Below are 23553 nucleotides of genomic sequence, written 5' to 3'. Positions count from 1 at the left end.
ACACTCACATCCCACTTCCCACGACTATTCTCTTCTCTCCCGTCTGCACTGACCCACAGGCAGAACATACCTCCTTTCCTATTATTTCTTCCCAAATTACTCTCATAAGGCATTTCTTGACACTTTAGAGCAACAACCAATTTAAATTTTAATATTAAACGTTATCATTTGAAAGTCTTTTAGGGGTCATGCCGCCGGGCATCCCTCCGTGAGCGTCCTTCTCTGCGGAGCCCAGCCAGCAGCTGTGTGTGTCCTCCCATCGCTGCTTCTTCCCGCACTCACCTGCTTCTTCCTTGGCACAGATTCAACTTCTTGTTAACTTCTCACAAACTGTTTTAGCTTTCTCGTCTCCATTATTTCATAGCAGCGCCCAAACTCTGTCAAAACACCCCATTAATGGATTTCCTAAACAAAGACAATCACTTTCTTAAGGTTTATCCTTGTGCCATCTAATACTTATATACTGAGCAATAAACAGCTACTAACGAGGGCCCTGTCGGATCCTCCCCTGGCACCACAGACCTCCTGCCCACGGTCCAGCCACTGAATAGTAACATGCAACACAGAAGAGAACCAGACTTATCAACATTAAAATTTATATTTTTTTAGTATCATCCTATTAAGTGTGTATGTAAAAAAACAATAATGAACACATCAACTGATGACTAAGAGATAGAGAGAATGGTCCATTTAACATCCTAACATTCCTCACCTTTTCCTGTGGTTGAAGACCCCAGTTTTCTTTTAGAAGTCACTCTCTCTTCCATGACTTTCAGTGTTCCTAGATGATTCATTCAGGGGACTGAGGATAGACATGTGACCCAAATTAAGGAACTCAGACTCTCACTTCTAGTAATTAGAATTGCTAACATAGGGGCGCCTCGGTGGTTCAGTGGGTTAAAGCCTCTGCCTTCGGCTCAGGTCATGATCCCAGGGTCCTCGGATCCAGCCCCACATCGGGCTCTCTGCTCCATGGGGAGCCTGCTTCCTCCTCTCTCTCTGCCTGCCTCTCTGCCTGCCTCTCTGCCTAGTTGTGATTTCTCTCTGTCAAATAAATAAAATATTTTTAAAAAAAGATAAATGTACTCTTAATTCCCTTTAAAAAAAAAAAAGAATTGCTAACATAGAAGTTCGCATGGGACATACTTATGCTAAAAAATTATTGGTTGTTTATCTGAATTTCAAATTTCACGGTGTGTCCAGTATTGTTATTTGCTACGTCTGGCAACCACACCGGCGATGGAAGTCATCACTGCTTGACACAGACGAAGTCTGTGAGAGTCCCGCTACTCTGTCCATGGCTTCTGGTCTCCAAGATTCGCTGTCACTACCCAGGCTCTGTCCTGCTTCAAACCTGGTTGTTCAGCTATGCTTCCAATTCCTCGACTATCCCTAGTCCTATATCCTTCCACTATGTTTCTTTCTTTTTCTTTTCTTCTGTCTGCTGTGTTCTTGTTCTGTCTCTGATACCTAGAGTTGTTGTTTGTAGTTTGTAGAGAAAAAAAAATCCCTTACCGAAATACCACCGCAGAGACACGACCAGCGAACCCCTGCTGGAGACAGCCGGGTTTTCTTGGCCCGAAGAGAATCTTTAAAACTGAATGTGTTGCCACTAAGGTCTAAGACAGAAATATTTATTTAAAATATTGAACCCTTTTGACTTCTCCAAAACCTCAGATCTGGCAGTATGGGGCTGCAGTCCCATTGGTAACAACCATCTGGGTTAGAGTAGCTGTTTTCCTTACGTGGAATGTGCCATTGTTTATTGATACTATCTGTCAGGCCTGGCGGGTGTTTGACAATGTGATCTATGGTACATAGAGTGCCTTATGCTCCCTGGTTCTTTATCGCTTGCCTGATTCAGTTCAGTTTAACTCAATACATCTCTTCTCAGCACCTAAAGTAGCTGGCACAGAGGAGAAGGAAGTAAGGCACAGTCCACACCATCAAAGAACCTCTTAGTCTAATGAGTGTGGCAGACACTTCAAAGGAGAATTTCATATGAAATATGAGGAAAGAAATAATGGAGGTAGGAACAGGGTAGTATGAGAAACAATAAAGATCATTTCATTCAACCTAGGTTACAGGGGAAGTTTCTAGAGAAGACGAAGTCTCACTGAGTTTAGAAGGATAAGGGAGAGAAAACTGCTGACAGCAGGTTGAATAAAGGGAAGAAGATATGAAACAGTAGACGGAGGGGTGCCTGGGTGGCTCAGTGGGTTAAAGCCTCTGCCTTTGGCTCAGGTCATGGTCTCGGGGTCCTGGGATTGAGCCCCACATCAAGCTGTCTCTGCTTGCCTCTCTGCCTACTTGTGATCTCTCTTTCTGTCAAATAAATAAATAAAATCTTTAAAAAAAAAAAAAGAAAAGAAACAGTAGATGAAGTATGACTAAATACGAGGTTGTTTTTTGTTTGCTTGTTTGTTTTTGTTTTTAACAACTAGGCAATTTCTGATGCCATGCTATGGCAATCTCCAACTCCTGACTAGATTTTAGCTCCAAGTTCTGTTTTCACTCTGTTTTACAGGTTTTTCCTCAGTCTTGGCCCATTCCAGGACATACCTGTTTGTCCAGGGATAATTTTCCATTCTCTGTCTCTCTTGTCACCCTCCACAGAAGTGGGAGCCCTCCAATTAAAGAAAAACTTAATAATAGTGCCATCTCCAGGCCAATGGCATCTCGGGGATCCATGCCCACAGTGAGTCAAATTCATCTTCTTTTTGATCTACCTGCCCCTGGAGCTTCAAATTCAGATGAGGATTTTATGATTTCTAGGCAGGTAACAAATCTCTTAAAAGATATCATACACTTTCAGCAGTAAGTCTCACAAATCAGAATCAATAAGATAATGTTACTACAAATTTGTTCCATGTTTCTCAACTCCTAGACCCCTCTGCTATGATTTAGCTGTTCTTAAAAAGTATCAAAAGGCGGGGGGGGGGGGGGGGGGGGCGGGGGGGCGGGGCACCTGAGTGGCTCAGTGGGTTAAAGCCTCTGCCTTCAGCTCAGGTCATGATCTCAGGGTCTTGGGATCCAGCCCCCTGTCGGGCTCTCTGCTCAAGCGGGGAGCCTGCTTCTTCCTCTCTCTCTCTGCCTGCCTCTCTGCCTACTTGTGATCTCTGTCTGTCAAATAAATAAATAAAAATCTAAAAAAAAAAAGTATCAAAAGGGAAGAGTTTTGTCTTGTTCAGTGCTACTATATCCACAGTCCTGCAAACAGTATTTGACACATAGACATTGCTCAGCAAATACCTACTTGGTTTAATTAATGATATACGATTGTCATGAATTAAAAATATTTTTTATAGTTCCACTTGCATGCTTTTTAAAATGCAACCAATTCCAATAATCCTTATCAAGCAAATTAAATTAGTGTGCCTGGGTAGTTTGAATACAAACCATAAGCATTCCTTCTTTTTGATATTTAAATGAAAATTTGACATTTAAACCACAGGCTTACCTTAGAAAGGACAGTAGGTTGGTTGCAGCCAAAATTATTTTAATCTTTTTGTATGGTATAGGGAGCCAAATGACTAATAGAACTAAATATTTCTATATTTCTTTATTTCTATATTTCTTTTTTACTTTTTATTTATTTATTTTGCCTCACACTACTTTTTATTTGCAACATAATTCACTCAATTCTTCTAAACAATGACATAAAAGAGATTTCCTTGTGTATAAATAACTTACATACCTTCCGTAAAGGAAACGCTCAAAGATACTAGAACAGATCGCCTGCTGCTACAGCGTTCTCATAACCCACAGAGTTGACGCACGATCTATAAATACTGAAGGCCAACGTTAAAAACTCGAGTACTTGAAGTTTCCCAAACTATACCAATATATTTAAAGTGCCTGTATATATTTTATTTATTTATTTATTTATTTATTTATTTATTTATTTTCAGCGCCACAGTATTCATTGTTTTTGCACCACACCCAGTGCTCCATGAAATACGTGCCCTCCCTATTACCCACCACCTGGTTCCTCAACCTCCCACCCCCCCCCCCACCGCCCCTTCAAAACCCTCTGGTTGTTTTTCAGAGTCCATCGTCTCTCATGGTTCATCTCCCCTTCCATTTTCCCTCAACTCCCTTCTCCTCTCCATCTCCCCATGTCCTCCACGTTATTTGTTATGCTCCACAAATAAGTGAAACCATATGATACTTGACTCTCTCTGCTTGACTTATTTCGCTCAGCATAATCTCTTCCAGTCCCGTCCATGTTGCTACAAAAGTTGGGTATTCATCCTTTCTGATGGAGGCATAATACTCCATTGTGTATATATATTTTTAAGAACAATGATTGTCAATAACTTCTCTATAAAAATAAGTGCGATGGTTTGGTCCATCTAACTTTACCACTATGAAATAAGAACATTTAGCTTTTAATATGTGGTCAGGCTTGTTCTACCTTCTCTCAACACTGACACCAACAGAGAAGCAAAAGGACTAGCGGAGTGCTAAGATGTGAGGGTCAACCTGGTGATTCCCGTCACAGTACATTCTGGGAGGAGGTAACTGGATTTGGGTGATGGGGTTTATTCTTCCTTCCCTGGTCTGGATAAACAGATAGACTAGGAGGAGGGTAGTGATGCTGATGGCCATTCCCTGGACACGTTCCTGGCTTCTTTCTGGGCAAAGGGCGCCATCTTGGAGGAGGTGGGATTCTCACTTTGGAAATCTGGTACACAGGGCTTGGGGCTGCTGTTCCCCAGTTGGGTTTCCCTTCTACTTCCTTATCTGTTTCTTCGTCTGAAGAAGAGGATCCTGAATAAAAATCAGAAGCAACGCTGTCAAGGGCCCTGGTAGCTTTCATAGAGATGTCCTCCTTATTCTCATCCTCATTTTCTTTTCTTTTTTCTTTCTTTTTTTCTTTTTAGGATTTTATTTATTTATCTGACAGAGAGAGAGATACAGAGACAGAGAGTGGGAGCAGCAGAGGGAGAGGGAGAAGCAGGCTCCCCGCTGAACAAGGAGCCCGCTGCAGGATTCGATCCCCAGACTGTGGGATCATGACATGAGCCAAAGGCGGATGCTTAACCAACTGAGCCACCCAGGTGCCCCTCTCATCATCATTTTCAAAGCTGGCACCAACGAACGCATTGTTTTTCTCTCCGTCCCCACCTGACATCACGCCTCCTCCCAAGGGGCCCTGAACCGAGTGAGCTCCTTCCGCAAACCCGGGTCCATGGACCAGGTGCCCCTGTTCACACAGACCTCCAGAGCCTCAGGATCTGCTCTGGAACATCAACAAGAATGCCTCTGTAGACCTGTCCTTTTGTTGGTTTTTCTGGGTACCACTGTTTGTTTTTGTTTTTCTGGAAGTATAACAGTCAATTTCTCAGCAAATCTCTCAACTGCCTTTTTTTTCCCCCCAAAGTTACTGTTTTCGAACTCGCCTGGTGAGAAAGAAAATGGCAGCAATTTCGTTCTTCACCTTTCCCTCTGGCTCAGAGGCTCTGGGGGCGCTCCAGCTGCCGATGTGGCCGCCGCTGCACAATCCTGGATGGGAACCAGGGTGTCGCCTCTGCGCAGTGAGCCTGGTCCCAGCCTATGGCTCCCGCATCGTCTACATATTTCTCTTTAAATTATAAGATTTATCAACTGTTAAGCTGGGAGTTATTTTTTTGTGTTATTTATAAGGTATTTCAAGGAGAGAACCAAAAGACATATTAGTATTTTACTGGAAATTACCTATCCACTTCCCTATTGCCTATCTATTTATATCCAATCTTATTCCAGAAAAGATTGAATGTGGCTTGCAAAATTACATAAAATACTTAGATAGCATAAATAAAAGCAGAGGAAAGGGAAGAAACAAAGGACATAAAACATAACTAGGAATGATGGTAAAATGTACATCATAAAAATCCACGTGGTTGCTACAGCTGAGGGACAGATTGGGCCCCCAGCATTCCACCACGTTCACCGGCAAGGGGAAGCCTGATCAATTCCTCAACCGCAGGGTGTATAACACAGAAGAGCAATTTATCAGGATGAATATGATTATTGTCCTAAGATCAGACAGGATGTGCTGACTAATGTTCTTATCTTTTACCTCAGTATAGGCTGGTGATCACAGTAGAGAGTAATTTAATAAAAGCAGTTCTGCAAGGAGGAAATAGCTGCTGGTGACTTGCCTCTCCTTATTTACCTACTTGCTGTAATCAGCGTGACTAGGTAAGAATTACAATACACACAGCATGCTAGTGCCGAACAGTCCCTTATGAAGAATACCCCTGTGTTTTTCCAAATTATCATTTTAGTTTCCATGCAATGTATTTCTAAAAAAATACTGAAGAAAAAAAAATAATGTATCTTTTACAATATCATTCAAGAAAAAACAGCCAATGATCTTGACTTCTATTATAGGCTTTTTTGTTTGCTGCTGTATAAAGAAAATTATGATTTTTACCATTTAAAAACTCAGAAATATTCTCTCTCATTTCTATTTGCATAAAGTCAGTGGAGTTCAGCACTGCATCAACCACATTATTACAAATCTCTGGTTATTTTAATAATTTATCACAAAGATGGGTTAAGATTATATCGTTTGGCAGAGTCATGATGACAAGCAAATAGCAGTGTTTTTAAAAAAGGAAAATGTGAAATATTACTTTTTGACACACGTGTTTCACCTTATAAATATAAGGTTAAAAAGAAAATGGTTTTAAATCAACCATTGGGTGTAGGTGGGAATTTTAGATTCCAACTGAACAAGAATTACTTGCACAATGGCTATATGCTAAACAACTTACCAAATGTTTTCACACAAATATCCCAAAGTAAGTGTCCTGGCAACAGCTCTGGGAAGTGGGGGCTATCATTCCTGCTTCACAGATAAAAAAGCTGGGGCAGTAATGCTACAGTCAGTAAACTTTTTCTGTAAAGGGACAGAGAGTGATGATTTTAGACATTGTGGAGCAGCAAGTCTTGTCACAACCACTCAGCTCTGCGGCTGTCATGGGGAAGGTAGAGACCGTCCTTAAAGGAATGGGTGTGCCTCTGCTCCCGTGAAACCACAGCCACAAGAGAGATAGCGGACCCACTAAACAGATCCTTGAGCCATAATCGGCACGCCTCTGAAGCTCAGTATTTTTCCCAGTCCCTCGCACTTTCTTTAGTACCTAGACTCCCATTTTAAAATAAAGAGTTATTATTGATGGACAACTTTGGGCTAGTTGTGTTTACCCTAGCCAAAATAATATCCCAGCAAACCTGTTAGGAAAATGTTTTAAAACATTCAATCAATTATCTACTAATGGTTTTATGTGCGTGCTGGCAAATACACTTCAACGATGTCTTTGCTGACTTCACAGGTACCATCTTCTTTTAGTTACTGAGAAGAATGGTCTACAGTCAATGATTTATTTCTACATTAAAAAAATAGAAAAAGAAGAGCAAATCAAACCCAAATCACATATAAGGAAGGAGACTATAAAGATAAGAGTAGGGGTACCTGGGTGGCTCAGTCGGTTAAGTGTCTTGACTTCAGCGCATGTCATGATCTCAGGGTGCAGAGATTGAGTCCAATAGGGGTGTGCTTCTCCCTCTGCCCCATCCCTGCTCATGCTCTCTCTCTCTCAAATAAATAAAATCTTTAAAAGGGGGGGGAAGATAGGACTAGAAATCAATGAAATAGAAAACAGAAAAACCAATGCAGAATATCAGTAAAACCAAATCTGATTGTAGATAATCATAAAGTGGGCAAACCTATATTTTTTCTAAGATTTTATTTATTTATTTGAGAGAGAGAGTGAGAGAGAGAGCATGAGAGGGGGGAGGGTCAGAGGGAGAAGCAGACTCCCTGTTGAGCAGGGAGCCTGATGTGGGACTTGATCCTGGGACTGCAGGATCATGACCTGAGCTGAAGGCAGTCACTTAACCAACTGAGCCACCCAGGCACCCCTGTGGATAGACCTCTAGAGGGCAAATCAGAGAGCTAGTATTTTTATCCTGGGATCACAGATGACACTGAGACTCAGAGCAAAGAATCTGTGTTCTTGTGGTTTTCTACCCATGAAGTGACAGGATCTTAAACCCAAGTCTGTTGTGTCTAAGTTCCATTTGATTTTCTCTATGCCAGCAGTGAGAAGACTGCACTGTGGACTGCGGGGTGTTTCGGACAGACATATTTTCCCATCTCTTTTCTCTCAGTCTTAAATGAATGACCAAGCACTAGAAGTGGAAGTGGAATCCTTTTAGACCTGAAGTTAGACACACTACCACATTACCATTCATCAGACAGTGACATGATAGTGTATTTCCAGAGTCACAGCATAGGACTGTACAGCAGAGAACTCATGTCAACACTAGGCACAAGACGACCTGGGTGAGTGGTACCTCATGGGCCACTTTCACTACCATAACTGCTGGTTGCTCTGGCTCATTCATTCGTTAAACAGACATTTACTGAGTGTCTGCTATGCGCTAAGCTCTGGGATAGACTCTGAGGATGCAAAGCTTAGGAGGGATCTTAGAAGTTAGTGGGGAAAATGAGTAAAAGGACAAATGATTGTAATAGATTATAGTGAGAGCCGAATGCCCTGGTAACTCTTATGAGAGACTTCTAACTTAGAGAACAAATGAATATCGGGATTTGCCTCTATTCTCTTACCATTTGAGCTTTTTACTCCTTGGCCACTAGGATTCCTCGGATTCCTGCTCCACAGAGGTAGTGCTGCCCTGAAGGTCAAAGAAGGAATGGCCTTGTTCTTGGCTCCTTGATGGGAAGATTATGGTGGACTCTTGGAGGTGTTGGTCATTAGAGATCTCTTAGGTAAATTAACCTATAGAGTAAATAAACCTGTGTCTGTGACAATTGACTGTCTTTCTTTTTAATGTCAAAGTGATTAGGCTAACAGACTCTTCCCATCTGTGACAAAGCTGAGAAGAAACACAGGAAGGGAATGGGATGGAGAAATCTCCTTCTGCCAGAGCTCCAAACCCCTCCAGCAGAGAAGCCATGAGTGTCTTGCTCATGATGAAATCCTTCTCCCACACTTACCCTGAACCTGAACTAGTGTTGGATTGCACTTGACATCAAATGTATAAATGGATGAATGATAGACGCATGAAAGTACTAGCCAGGGAATGTGGCTGCTTCAGTGGATAGGAAAGAATGTTCTAAGCAGAGTGAACAGCATATGGAAAAAAAAAAAATCAGGGACAATATCAGAAGTTCCAGCAACTGAAAATAGACCAGACTAGCAAGAGTTGAGTATAAAGGGATTTATAAAATGTGAAACCTGGAAATGTAATTCTGAGTCCAGTCCCTGCTCAGTTCAATCATTGGCATCATGACCTTGTTCAATAAATTCTTACCCTGTCTATAGACTGGGTAAAAATTCACTAGCATATCATAATATCTAGTTAATAAAACATCAAACCACCTTTTCTTTATCAATTTGCATTTATCAGAGTATCAATAAACAATCTATCATTGTGAGTATAAGCACATGTAAGATTTAAAACACATAATGTATTTATAATTTTCCCCAATTTTGGTAATTTTATCTGAGTTTTCATGGTTAGGAAATCATTCTATAATTTAAAAATACTGTTAATCAGTCTGAAAATTAACATTTTCTTTATTGTGTTTGCAGCAATAACTTCTGAGAACTTTACTTCAATTAGAAATGTCCAATTATAATAAATGCCTCTAATGAAGATGTAAAAGGACAAGAATAAAAGTGAAGAAATGGGAACATTGGAGAGATGGGTTCTAAAGGGCAACCATTACTCAGTTTCTTGTAATTGCCTTCAGAATTCACTACCTCCCTTAGAAGGAGGAGATCTGAATTATATATAACGTATTAGTAACAATTGTACTTTGGGAGTTTTTCCAGGTGGTTCACATAAATGGGAAAACAAGTGCATGTGAGGTCCTGCATATCCATCTGAATACTTCAGGATAACTATCAATTTTGAAGTATACTAGGAGGGCGCCTGGGTGGCTCAGTGGGTTAAGCCTCTGCCTTTGGCTCAGTCATGATCTTGGGGTCTTGGGATTGAGCCCCACATTGGGCTCTCTGCTCAGCAGGGAGCCTGCTAACCCCCCCCCCCCCCCGCCTGCCTCTCTGCCTACTTGTGATCTCTCTCTCTTTCTGTCAAATAAATAATAAAATCTTTAAAAAAATAAATAAAGTACACTAGGAAATAAAGGGCTTTTCCTTCCCTATTGTTCATAGATCCCCATTATCTTGTTCAGATACACTTGTGAAAAGTGTAGAACATAAATTGTCAAGTGCCAACATCTACTCATTTTAACCTATGAGCTCATATTGAAACTGTAAGAAATTTTTAAATGTGTCAGCCTGAATTCTTAATTACTAAGATGTTAATTCTGCCAGCTCTGGGTTCGGGTGGCACACATGAGCCTGACCAGCTCATAAGAAGTGATTAAAATTCAAGGGTTCTGGGGGCGCCTGGGTGGCTCAGGGGGTTAAGCCTCTGCCTTCAGCTCAGGTCATGATCTCAGGGTCCTGGGATCGAGCCCCACATTGGGCTCTCTCCTCGGTGGGGAGCCTGCTCCTCCCTGCTCTCTGCCTGCCTCTCTGCCTACTTGTGATCTCTCTCTCTGTCAGATCAATAAAATCTTTAAAAAAAAAAAAAAGAGTTACCTAATGAATATGACTACTATTTAAAAAAAGAAAATTCAAGGGTTCTGGCTAGACTTGCAGTCACACAAGTAGCATAAACACCAAACCTATTTGAATGGAATCTCTAAGCACAATGTTTTCTTTCAGCAAAGCAACATCTAGCGAAGGGTGGAACAACACGTGCAAATCGATGCCTGTGTAAGCTGATAGATTTAAGTCCAGACGCAGGAGAAACTCTGACAAACTTGTCCCTACTACTAATAATCCATTTTTGCTCAATTTTGCCCATAAGGAAGCCTAAGGCTTTTAGGAAATGCCACAGGAGGTCTAAGTCATAAATATATGTCTACTGTATGTCTACTGTCTATTAAGGTTTTCGTTCCATGATGTAGTTTAATTCTCACATTCCTATGAGTGAGAGAGGTTGGTCTTAGCACCTCTGTTTCCTGATATGGAAAGTGAAGATAACAAACTCGACCCATGACACAGCTAAGAGAAACATGCAGGATTTGATTCAAAGTCTAACCCCAAAGCCTCTGCTTTTTCTTCTCTACCCACAAAGAGCCAATCCTACATAAGCCCTTTGAAACATGCAGAAAGGGACTTGGGACATGTAGCAACTTTATTCCTCGTGCTTAAGCATCAGTACTTGTCTTTCTTTCAGAATAAAGGGGATGCTTCATTGTCGTGGGGGAAAGTCTGGAATAACCTAGCCTGTAGAAAAGCTTGTGTAAAGTGCTCTGACCAGAAGAGACCCAAAGTAAATGTATTCAGTTTACTATGGTTTCACATTTAAATATTGTTCTACATACAAAAACCTCACATCTGTGGCTGCTAATATAATCACAGAGGCAGAGACATCCTCTCACCTCCACCTTGAATGTGAAACATTTCTACAAGAAACGTTCTCGAAGAATATTTCTATTGCAATAAAAAAATTAACTATAATCCCCTCCCAGATTCCAATTATGGAAAGTCTGCCTCAACAAAATTCTATTTAAAAAAGAAATAAGGGCGTGCCCTGGGTGGCTCAGTGGGTTAAGCCTCTGCCTTCGGTTCAGATCATGATCTCAGGGTCCTGGGGTTGAGCCCCGAATCAGGCTCTCTGCTCGGCAGGGAGCCTGCTTCCCCCTCGTTCTCTCTCTGTGTGCTGCTCTGCCTACTTGTGATCTCTCTCTCTCTCTGTGTCAAATAAATAAATAAAATCTTTTAAAAAATAAATAAAAATAAAAACGAAATAAGACACAAACCAAACTGGGGGTTGCCGGGGGAAGGGGGGAGGGGGACGGTGGTGGGGTTATGGACATTGGGGAAGGTATGTGCTATGAAGTGTGTAAACCTGGCAATTCACAGATCTGCACCCCTGGGGCTGATAATACATTATATGTTAATTTAAAAGAAAAGAAAAGAAAAAAATAAGGTACAGAATGAACCACAGATTTCCTCAGGGAAACTGGGGTAAGGGCAGGACTGGTGAAGAAATTCCTTCATGGATTTCCTTTTCTGCTGGTCTTCCTTAAGTATTCAAACAACATAAGAGCCAAGGACGCTTAGAGATGGTCACTGAAGGGACGTCTGCTTGATGAGAACAGGAAGAGAAGGGGAGAATGAGGCCTCCAAGACTCCTGTTCATAATACGTCTGTCGGTAATTCTACCCAGCTACACCCCTAATTCTCCAATAGCTCGTCCTCCTTATGGCTCTTCCTGGATACTTTACCTCCCACGCATTTGGAAATGATTTCAAAGTGAGAGCGATAAGGAAACAGAAGTACCTCTTCCTGTCATGCCTTAACTAGATGCAGCATAGACGTTAGAAACATGGACTCCGGGGCCATTTTGGTTGGATTTGTATCATAGCTTTGCCATAGACTTGGGTACGTTGAATATGCTTTGCTTCTCCATATCTGTAATAGGCAATAGCAGCGTCCCCTTCTCAGAGTCGTGGTGAGGATTAACTGTGGAACGCCAGTGCCTGGAACAGAGTAGGTTTTCAGTAAATGTTAGCTATTTTAAATATTTTGAAGAAGTAGTTAGTTGAATTCTCCCCTTCCATACCCTTATACAGTTGATCCCTAAAACAACACGGATTTGAACTGCATGGGTGCACCTACACACAGATTTTTTTTTATGGTAGTTCTATATATGGATTTTCCTTATGGCTTTCTTATTAACATTTTCTTTTCTCCGGCTTACTTTATGGTAAGAATACAGTGTATAATACATATGACATACAAAATATGTATTAACTGCCTGTTTATGTTATTAGCAAGGCTTCTGGTCAACAGTACACTGTTAGTAGTTAAGTTTGGGGGGAGTCAAAAGTTATGGACTTTTCCAGGGCAAGTGCACAGGGGTCGGTGCCCTTAACTCCCAACTTGTTCAAGAGTCAACTCTACTTGTAAAAATTCCATTGGCAAGTTCAGTTTAATTGTGAAAAACAGGATCTTTGCTCCAACCTTCATCAGATTCTCATAAATTGCTCAGAGAAAAATATCCCATCTGTCCATAAACAATATTTCAAACATCACTGATCACTAACTTCCCTCCACTCGAAGCTTTTCCGTGCTCCTACACTTTTACATTACATGTTTGTAATGAGTTGAAAGAGGAGCATTCACACTTTGCCTTGTTTATTTTCTTCAGCTTTTAATGTGAGTAATAAATGTTTTCATTTATTTTTTAATTCAGTCTTGGTGACAACCCACCCAATGGCATGCTAATCTTTTCACGTGTTTTTCCCCCCAATATAAACACATGGCCATTAAAACCAACAACTGTTGTTTTGCTTTCTTTTAAATCCTATAAACAATTAGATTTACAGATGGAAACACACTAGTGCCAGTTTTCTGGGGACTTTCTAGATTTAAACACTGAAAGTCCAATGTCCAGAGAACTCCTTTGATCCTGGACAAACCAGGACACTTGACTCATATTGGACAAATACATTCCAGTTGTCTTTAAAATATCCCAAACCATGGGGCGCCTGGGTGGCTGAGTCAATTAAGTGTCTGACTCTTGATTTCAGCTCAGGTCCTGATCTCAGCATCCTGGGATTGAGGCCCATGTCAAGCTTCATGCTCAGTAGGGAGTCTGCTTGAGGATTTTCTCCCTCTCCTTCTGCCCCCCACCCCACACTCACGCTCTCTCTTTCTCTCTCTAAAATAAAAATAAAGAAATCTTATTAAAAATTATCCAAAATCATTAAATAACAAAGCATAGTGAAAATAGCATTGGACTTGGGACTCAGAATTGCTGGTTTCAAGAATGTACGGGTCTTGCCTTCCACTCTCTCTGTGACTTCAGCAAGTCAGTCCCAACATTCAAGGTTCTCATTAATAAAACAAAATTGGAATATTGGTCTTTGTTACACTAGGACTGTTGTCAAGGCTATCCTAATAATGGTCATGCACACAGAGTCTTGATGAAGAGTTGCACATGTTTTCTCATCTGATCTTAAAATTTAGTACAGAAGTTGCTAAATGGTATGAGGTAGCCTGTCTGTCCATGGTAGTTACTAAAATTTAGAAGTTAAAGTGAGGTATTATACATGAAGTTTTAGTTCTTTTGTGTAGATATTTCATGTCTAAACATATCCATAAACAACTCCATTTTATGTCTAATCAATAATAAAAATTCACGTCTCTTCTAGTATTCCAATATTTTCTGCTGTGGGAGTTTCCAAACCCTCCCTTTAACTTTTGTAGTTCAAATGTCTTCTTAGTTCAAAAAAATTCAGAAGAAAAGAGCATTTTAAGTGCTTCTTTCATCAGTGAGCATTTTCACATATAGTTCTACAGATAGTGTTTTTCTGGGATAACCCATTTCTTCATTAACTACACAATATGCTTTTATACACCCAGCTTCAGAAAATAGACTTCTGCTCATCCCTTTACAAGCTTTCTGACCTTGAGCCAGTTGTATGGTCTCGCGGTGCTATATCTTTGCATTTGTAGAATGCAAATAATAATAGCACCTACCACATTGGATTCTTGTTGTTGTTGTTGTTTTAAAGATTTATTTATTTATTTATTTATTTGAGAGAGAGAGAGAAAATGTGGGTGAGTGGGGGGTGGGGGGAGGGGCAGAGGGAGAGGGAGAATCTTAAGCAGACTCTGCACTGAGGGCAACCATGTTTATTTTCTTTTTTTTTTTTTTAAAGATTTTATTTATTTATTTGACAGAGAGAGAGATCACAAGTAGGCAGAGAGGAAGGCAGAGAGAGAGGAGGAAGCAGGCTCCCCGCGGAGCAGAGAGCCCGACACGGGGCTTGATCCCAGGACCCTGAGATCATGACCTGAGCCGAAGGCAGCGGCTTAATCCACTGAGCCACCCAGGCGCCCCAACCATGTTTATTTTCTTAAGGAGCATTTCAAGTGCTTTGGGGGAAGAGATCCTGGGTCATGGGTCAAGCAAGGCTATCCTAGAGAACATTGTGTTTATTCTTTGCCTTTAATTTAGGAAAGGGGCCTGACCTTTCTATGCATTCATTTCCTTATAAGCTTCACCTATGATCTGCTGTTGAAAACCTTAATCCCAAATCATTTCCAGATTTCAGATATGTTTAATCTTTAATAACTTCTCTTTGCAAATAGGACATCAGGACTTTTAACATTTCAGGCACACACCAGGGTCAACAAAAATAGCTTCTGTCTCCATCTCAGTGCCTTCTATTTTGAATATTTGTGTTAATAACGTGCTTCTTCAGTGCTCTAAACCAAAAGATTGTTTTTATCCTAATCTTTTCATAGGTCGTCTTCAAAGAAATGTTGCCAAAACATCACTATTTTCTCCACTAGAAAACTGAAGAATTGTTTTCCATGTGATTCAGTAAAAATGTGGGTATATATATTTTTTTAAGATTTTATTTGTTCATTTGAGACAGAGAAAATGAGAGAGAGAGCATGAGAGCAGGGAAGGTCAGAGGGAGAAGGACACTCCCCGCTGAGTGGGGAGCCTGATGTGGGACTCGATCCTGGTACTCCAGGATTATGACCTGAGCTAAAGGCAGTCGCTTAAGCAACTGAGCCACCCAGATGCCCACATGTGGGTATAATTGAGGATGTCTCAACCAGCTACACTGTGGTCAGGTGAGATCATGGTGACCATTTAGCACAACATCCCCCACACACACACCTTCAAGTCCTGTCTCCCTGTCCCTGCTCTCCCACCCTCTCCTTAGTTCCTCCCAAACTCTGCAGTGTGAGTCACCTTTCACCCACAGAGGAGATGATTAGTAATGTACTGCTGGGTACAATCATTAAAACTGCAATTATTATTTACACTACGTGTGCTGAAACGAAGCCCATCATATCTCACTTGGCTTTATTAGTTGCCAAACTTTTCCTTTAACACTTTCAACAACATGGTACCTACTATTCAGTGTTCTTCACTGGAGAAACAAAAGTGTCTTAAAGAAGGTAATGAGATCTTTTCACTTTCTCCTACCTCGTGTATTTAATCATTAAGGGCAGATGGGGGTGGCATCTAAAGAGTGAGCAGTGACTGCAGGGAAGTGTGCATGGCATTTGCCAAGCTTGGAGCCCATCCCCAGAGCCATGCGGATGTGCCATTAGCCACAGTGACCCATGATTCAGCTGAGTCCCACCACAACCCAGGCTATCTTTCTGATCTTCATAGTCCAGTCCAGGTACCTGCAAAAGCATCATCCCAGAATCAGAAGATCATGGATTTATACAGGCCTAGAGTTGGGTCCTCCAAACAAAAGTCACTCAGACTGTCAATTTTCACCTGTTTAAATATCCCGTTGGTGCCCTTCAGAGGTTCAAGTTCAGCAGTGTACCCTGGGTTTTGCCTTATGGATGGCTCATGTTCTTCCTCAAGTTCGTTTCCACATCTCTCTGCCACATTCCAGACTGCTTTATCTTGTTTGATTCTCCTACTTAATGAAGTTTTTCTTTTATTATATTACTAATATGGAGAACCATTTCTTTATTTTCTTTAAGTTCTTTGCATTCTGGAGGTTAGAATTCATATCTCATTAATGCGCCCTCTCTTAAGTAACAAGCATAATCAGTTACTGAGTTCTGATTCCTCTTCATGGGTTTTTATCACATCTTCTCTCTCCCTTTTTTTTTTTTTTTTTTAAAGATTTATCCACTTGACAGACAGAGATCACAAGTAGGCAGAGAGGCAGGCAGAGAGAGAGAGGAGGAAGCAGGCTCCCCGCTAAGCAGAGAGCCCGATGCGGGGCTCGATCCCAGGACCCTGGGATCACGACCTGAGCTGAAGGCAGAGGCTTTAACCCGCTGAGCCACCCAGGCGCCCCCTCTCTCCCTTTTTTAATCCCTTTGGCGCAGTCCTAACAAAAACAATAAAACCCCAGTTTACAGAAGGACTATTCTGGGTCAGGCACTTGGCCTACATTTTCTCCAAATCCTTGCCATTACCATGCAATGAAGGGAGTTACTGTCTCTATGTGGCTCTTCTCTATTCCACTTATTATGATCTGATATATACATATTTGTTTTATTGATATGTCTATTGGTTTGCTCAGCCAACTGGAATGTAAGCTCCATGAGGACAGGGATATTTGCCTTGTTCATTGCTATATCACCAGTACCTAGAACTGGTACCAGGTTGGCAAGGAGCCATCATTTTAATTTAGAACATTGTACAGTGTCTGACATTTATGTATCACCCAATAAATATTTGTTGAATTAATTAACAAATCAGGAATGAAATACAAGATTCCTTTTATACTTCTGCTTATATTTTATTTTTGACTTTTCAGTACAAACTGGCCCATTCTGCATTTATTTATTTATTTATATACTTACTTACTTATTGAAAGAGAGAGAGAATAGGGAGGTGCAGAGGAAAGGGAGAGAGAGAATCTAAAGTAGGCTCCACACCCAGTGTAGAGCCTGATGTGGGGCTTGATCTCACAACCCTGAGATCATGACCTGAGCCAAAATCAAGGTTTGGATGCTTACCCAACTAAGCCACCCATGCACCTCAAGGTCTATGCATTAGACCTTCTACAATAGTGGCAGCTGGTTAAGTGGTCTCTGCAGGGTTTTTGTCTTTGCATCTTTTGTTAGAGCTTAAAGTCCTGTCATTAGGCAGCCATTCCCAGGGAGGGAAAATGGAGATAAAGTAGGGGAAACAAGAAAAAGTTGGAATCCATGAATATCATCTAGAATCCACAAGGAAAGACTGAAACCTGTGTCATTTCCTATTGCATCTAACCTTGATGGTGTAGGTATCTGCAGAAACTAGGGCCTTTTTTCATGGAGTTAAATACACACACATGGCCCAAGATTCAGAGATGCTGAAGAAGGATCCAGAGGAAGGTGGAGTGTGTGCAGGCCTGACAGCTACCTCACATGAATGATTCAGACGTGTAAGTTACAAAGTGGCCCTCCGTGTGTGTAGCTGACAAGGATGTCCCTTATGGCCCACCCCATCTGGAAACATACAGAAAAAGGAATTCTAAGAAATGTAGTTCAGTCTAGCAACATTGATATATTACAAAGCTGCTTTTCATCTCTTCCAATTAATTGCTCTGACAGTTTTGAGTTGCATTTCCTATTTTGCCAGTGATCAACAACCCACCCTAATAAAGACTAGAAGCTTTTCTTGTTCTTTTATAAAGATCTTAAGGCATTCCTGAATTCCTATGTCTTGCCTCTACTATGCCACTTAAAATTTAATTGGATACTCTCATTTAAATTAACTTACCTACTGGTTAGATTTGCATTTGTCTACAAATAACATTAAACCAAAACAAACAAAAAATAATGCCTTAAACAAAATAAAAAAGTATTTCTTTTTCACATAAAAGACATAGGAATTCTAGAGTTGTTTGTCTATGAGCATCAGAAACTCAGGATTTCTCCATCAATAAGATAAGGTGTAGCATCTTTAATGTTTCTTTACAGTCCATGAAGCTGCTAGGTCTCCAGCCATTGCACCTACTTTCCAGGAAGAGATAAAAATGGAAAGATCTTACCACCCAGCTCCCTTCCCGATTTCTTAAAGGTTTCCTGGAAATCCTGAAGCACAACTTCCACTTGCATCTCAGAGCTTCAAGAGGAACTGAAAATTATAGCCCAGAGCTGTGTACATTGCTCAGGGAGAAATTAATATTGGGAAGGAAATAGCAACATCTGCCACAATTTCTAAGAAGAAACACCCCCCCAACAAGTCATACTTGCCTAGATGAGATATTGCTTCCTTCCCTAAGAATGAGAAGAATATTGAATATGATGTGGGCTTTAAAACAGTTAATTTTGTGGCAGGAGACTTTATTCAGCATTGTCCACAAACACTTTTGAAGCTCTGCACTTACAATATGGGTCTTTCAGAGAAAGTTCTGCAAACTCTTAAGCTGAAGCAGTGGAAATAATACAGAAACCCAAATTTTGCCATCAAAGACATGAAATGTGAATTACTGTAAAAGGTGTGCAGAGTGTTAGGAGGCCTCGTGGGACACTGGGTGCACGTCAGAGGTCTGTGATCGTCAGAGGAGCGGGAGGCTGATGCAGACAGGAGTGTGGGTGGGGCCCAGGGTACACTTTGACATCTCCATGAAACCAACGTGGTTTAAACCAGCTTGTGGAGACTGCAAGGGTCAATCAGACGGGTTCATTAGTTTACTGGAAGGCCCTTTCCCAGTTGAGGGGAGGAGGGGGCCCTGAAAAGAAAAACTTGATAAGGATCCAGAGAACCTGCAGAAGTGGAGGAAGCAATGCAGAATTTACTCTGGACACAGAATTAAAGTCTGTTTGATATCATAGCATGTGAGCAGAAGCTACCCACAATCCCTTGCAGGTATCACTTTAAAGGTAGTGCCTCATTCACGTGATCGTACTATTGCACAAACACTTTCCTGTCGTTGTCATTAAGAGTGTTATGCCAGGCAAACAAACTATCTTTGGTCGTTACTGCCTTCCCCCTTAGCATTAAAAAAAAAAAAAAAAAAAAAAGTAGTTGGCTTGTCAAAATTTGCTTGTCATTAGTCATGTTGATTTTATATAAGAAATCTGACCGCGCTCTAATGAGACTAATACCTTACAAATACAGTAGCATTTATGCGTCCTCGTGAACGCCATTTACTTCAAAGAGTCATGGGGAGAGAGAGCACAGTTACAGATGCTGCTATAGTTGACAACGCTTTGGGAGCCCCCGTTCTAGAATTCAACAGACAGTGTGGCATTTCGGGGGTGAGGGGGCACTCTCATGTATGCTTCTTGCTTTCCATCCTGCTTGGGTCTAGGAGACCCAAGGAATGGGTCTGTTCAAATGGGAGGCAATACAGAGTCCCAGAGCATACGGTTAAGAGCACGGGCTCCAAGGACAGAGTGCCCAAGTTCAAATCCTAACCTTGCTCCACATGAGCTGGGCCCCCTCGGGTGAGTTTCTTACCTGCAGAGTGGGGATACTAAAACTAGTTCTACCTCAAAGGGTCTGGAGCAGACCTAAGGCTGCAGGTCAGGTTCAAGTTATTTTACCTGCGAGGATAAGGTCCCTGGGAACAACCAGAAGAGGAGTATGGTTCTGCTGAACAAAGAAGTATGAACATTAAACTTCTATTTTTTGCTCAACCAAATATTCTTAAGCAATTAAGTTAAATATAAACAACCAAGTACCTGCTTTTTTTTTTTTAAACAAAAATGGAGAATTTCTTGTAATTAATGTCTTAAATCATTTAAAAATAACAGATTCTCACTAATGTAAAGAAAGAGCGGAACAGGGTGTTTCTAAATTCGCATTCCTGATTGGAAGACAAATTGAAAGTTGCTGAGAAATGAAAGGGCAGTCTCTAGTTCCTCATTTAGCTTGCCTTCAGGAATGTGGAGTCTGAGCTCTAGGCTCTGGAATGATTTTACCGCCTCCCCTCAGTTACCTAGGTACCTGGAGTTAGGTCAGCCTGACAAGTCAAATTTAGTTTGAGGGAACAAACTGGAAAAGTAGAAACAGTTACTGGTTAGTTTTAAAGATCTTCAATTGCTTAATTACAGTCTTCACTGAATTTATCAAATCTATTTTTATTCCTCATTAAGAACTGAGTGGTTATCACCGCACACAGAAACAGGACCGCCATCTGTGTAGTTAGAAGGCCCTAGCGCAGATGGATCCATTGGGCTCCATGACTCAGAGAACAGGACAGCAGACCAATCCAGCGTACCAGCCAGCACTGAGTGGGTCTTGCCGTGAAACTGTTCATATGGTCTAGAAATCTTCATGTGCATTTGGGATTTGCATGAATATTTAAGTTCAGATGTGTGGATGACTATGGAAACAATAGTTTTAGCCAAAAGTGTGTTTCTTTTTTCCCCGATAGACCCAGATTTGAAGAAGTCACAGGGGTCCTTGATTGTGTGTTTGAGCGCTTTGCAACTCATGGTCCCCAGTAGAATATTCTAGTTCTTGGCTGTTTCCTTCATTCATTTTCAAAAGGATACATTTGTTTTCAGGCAGTGTATCCCTATTTATGCAACATGCATTCTCTGGTTGTGAGTATTGTACAAGCAGTACCTGGAAGTAATTGGTACAATGAGCTTGAATCAGATGGAGAGGAAACCTTTATTAATGCACAAAACAGAATTCTTTCAAATCGAGATGAAAGACTATTTTCAGAGTACACATTTGTAATGAATTTCAACTATCACTCTTCCTCTTTTCCTATTGTTTGCTTCCCCCCACCCCATTTCGAAATGTTAATCTGATGCTTCGAGAAAGTTTCCTTTAAAAACATTTTAAGATGCTCTTATGAACTCACTGTAAGCAGTTCAAAGAAAAATCTCTAGGACTCCTGTAAGTTTCTGGAGATGTGAAGAACACCATTATGTCTGGCATGATATTATATTTTGACCTTCAGAACACCAGCAGGAATGTCTGTGGGAGGTAGCAGACATATATGTGTTACATGGGTGTATAAAAAGATAAAGCATAGTTTTCCAAAATGAGTTTTGCTGGACTTGGGCATGAAATACACACACACACACACACACACACACACACACACACACACACGGGGCAGGGAGTGGGAAGAAGAGGGAATTCCATGGTCAAATACATTGGGGAAATGCTATATACTCTATCCCTTCATAGAGACATCCAATACACTTTATTATCTTAAATGGTATGAAATGTTCTGTAGAGAAGAAATCTGTTTAACCTAGAATTTGTCTACATGTTTGAATCACATAATCCTTTTCATTTGGAATTATCAGGACTTGAGTTTTTGGAAAACACTTTGGGAACCATTCTCTTAATAATCACCAGTTAAGGCCTGGATTAATGATCAGCCAATGCATTCATTTTTAAATTCATTTTCATTTAAACAATTCATTAAGCAATTAAATTCATTTTCATTTTAAACAATTCTCCTGGAAATATTTTTCCTGTGAGCTAAATATTTTACCTCTACAACAGTCATTTGTGTTGTTTGAATCTCTATACATTTAGAACACCAGAATATTGAAGTTTTTTCTGTAGAAGCTAGGAAGTAAGGCCTTATTTAAATCAAGAGATAATTCCTTTTCGAACCTGCCTACTAGTTTGGCAATGGTCGTGGCCTCCTCCACTCCCCGCTAATAATTATGGTAGTTTCCACATGCCTCCCATGTGCCCACTGGGGAGTGAAATAATATTTCCCAGGAAGCAGACAGGTAAGTAAGATCAGCCCTGAATCATGAAGAAGAAAATGGAGGGTCTCAGATGCTGAGGAACTTCACTAGGAAAAGCAAGGAGAAAGCCCAAAGCCAGCTCTGTTCAGCTTCATTAGTCCCCTCCAGAGCGCTGAGCCTCCCTCCACTGTGAGCTTACCTGCCCGCCTGTGCGCTGCTGCCTTAAACTAAACACGGCCGTCTGAGCACACCTCTGTCTCACCATGGTCACACCACTGGTTGATTCATTCCCTTCTTTACCAGTCTGTGGAGTCTGCCATGTTGCCTCTTAGTAACAGCATCTCTCATCTCAAAATACCCAGAATTTATCACAGGACCTTGGCAAATTACAAATACAATAATAGTTAACACTGAGTAAGTGCTTACTCTGTGTCAGGACTTGATTTAGAGGCTTTAAATGTATTAACTCTTTTTCTCAAGCGCTGTTACGATCTTTGTGTTACAGACGAGAAGGCTGAGGCTCAGAGAGGGAAAGCAATGTGCCCAAGGCAACACAGCTGGCAAAAGGAAGGCACCCAGGTCTGAGCACAGGAGGGACAGACGAACTCCCCTCTGAATAGTAAATGAATAAAAAACAAGCTATAGCATCTTTTGAATTCTTACTCTGAGCTAGGTACCATTCTAAAGACTTTATATGAATTTATATATATTCATATGAATATGGCTTTTATTCCTTACAATTCTGTGTTTCTTTGACAAGATGGGTGATTCTTCGACCCCCCTATTTTTTTTTTTCACAGAGAAGGAAATTGAGCAGAGAGAGCTTAAATAACTTATTCAAAGCCACAAAGCCTAGTAAGTGATGAGACAGGAATTAGAACTGACTCCAGAGCCAAGGTTTTATGAATGAATAATTAAGTTTTTAAACGCCGCACTAATTACAACATAAGTCAGTAGAGAATCACACGCCTAAAAATTCCTCATTTTTAAGAAGCAATAAAAAGTGTTGTCAGTGGCCTCCATTATGAAATTCTTCAAAATGACGCCTGGCTTTCCCCAAGCGAGAGAGTATTTTAGCCCAACATTCCTTCTTGTAGCCTGTGTGTTTACAACAAAATTAATTAAGATTCCGATTGGGACTCTCTTAGGAGAAGCATTTGAAATCTTTGAAACCAATTATTGAAAAAGAAAGCAAACCGTCAGGAGGATAGCCTCTAGATATTTCCAAAATTCATCCGCATAAACATGCCTGCACTATTCTATATACTTTATGCTCCCCCTCAAAACAAATATTCCTCAGCTTAAGCTGCCCTAAAGGAGCAGGAACCAGAAATAAATGGAAACAGTTAAA

At 40.9% G+C, this 23553-nt stretch overlaps 1 pseudogene; it reads right to left on the bottom strand.

Moving 5' to 3' along the window:
* Positions 1-4455: 4455 nt before the first annotated feature.
* Positions 4456-22467, bottom strand: LOC123942138 (annotated as a pseudogene).
* Between the last annotated feature and the right edge of the window lie 1086 nt (positions 22468-23553).

The sequence above is a fragment of the Meles meles genome, chromosome 1 (assembly GCF_922984935.1).
Source record: "Meles meles chromosome 1, mMelMel3.1 paternal haplotype, whole genome shotgun sequence".
Lineage (NCBI taxonomy): Eukaryota > Metazoa > Chordata > Mammalia > Carnivora > Mustelidae > Meles > Meles meles.
The sequence above is the reverse complement of the archived record's forward strand: the minus strand, read 5'-3'. Positions and strand labels throughout refer to the sequence as shown.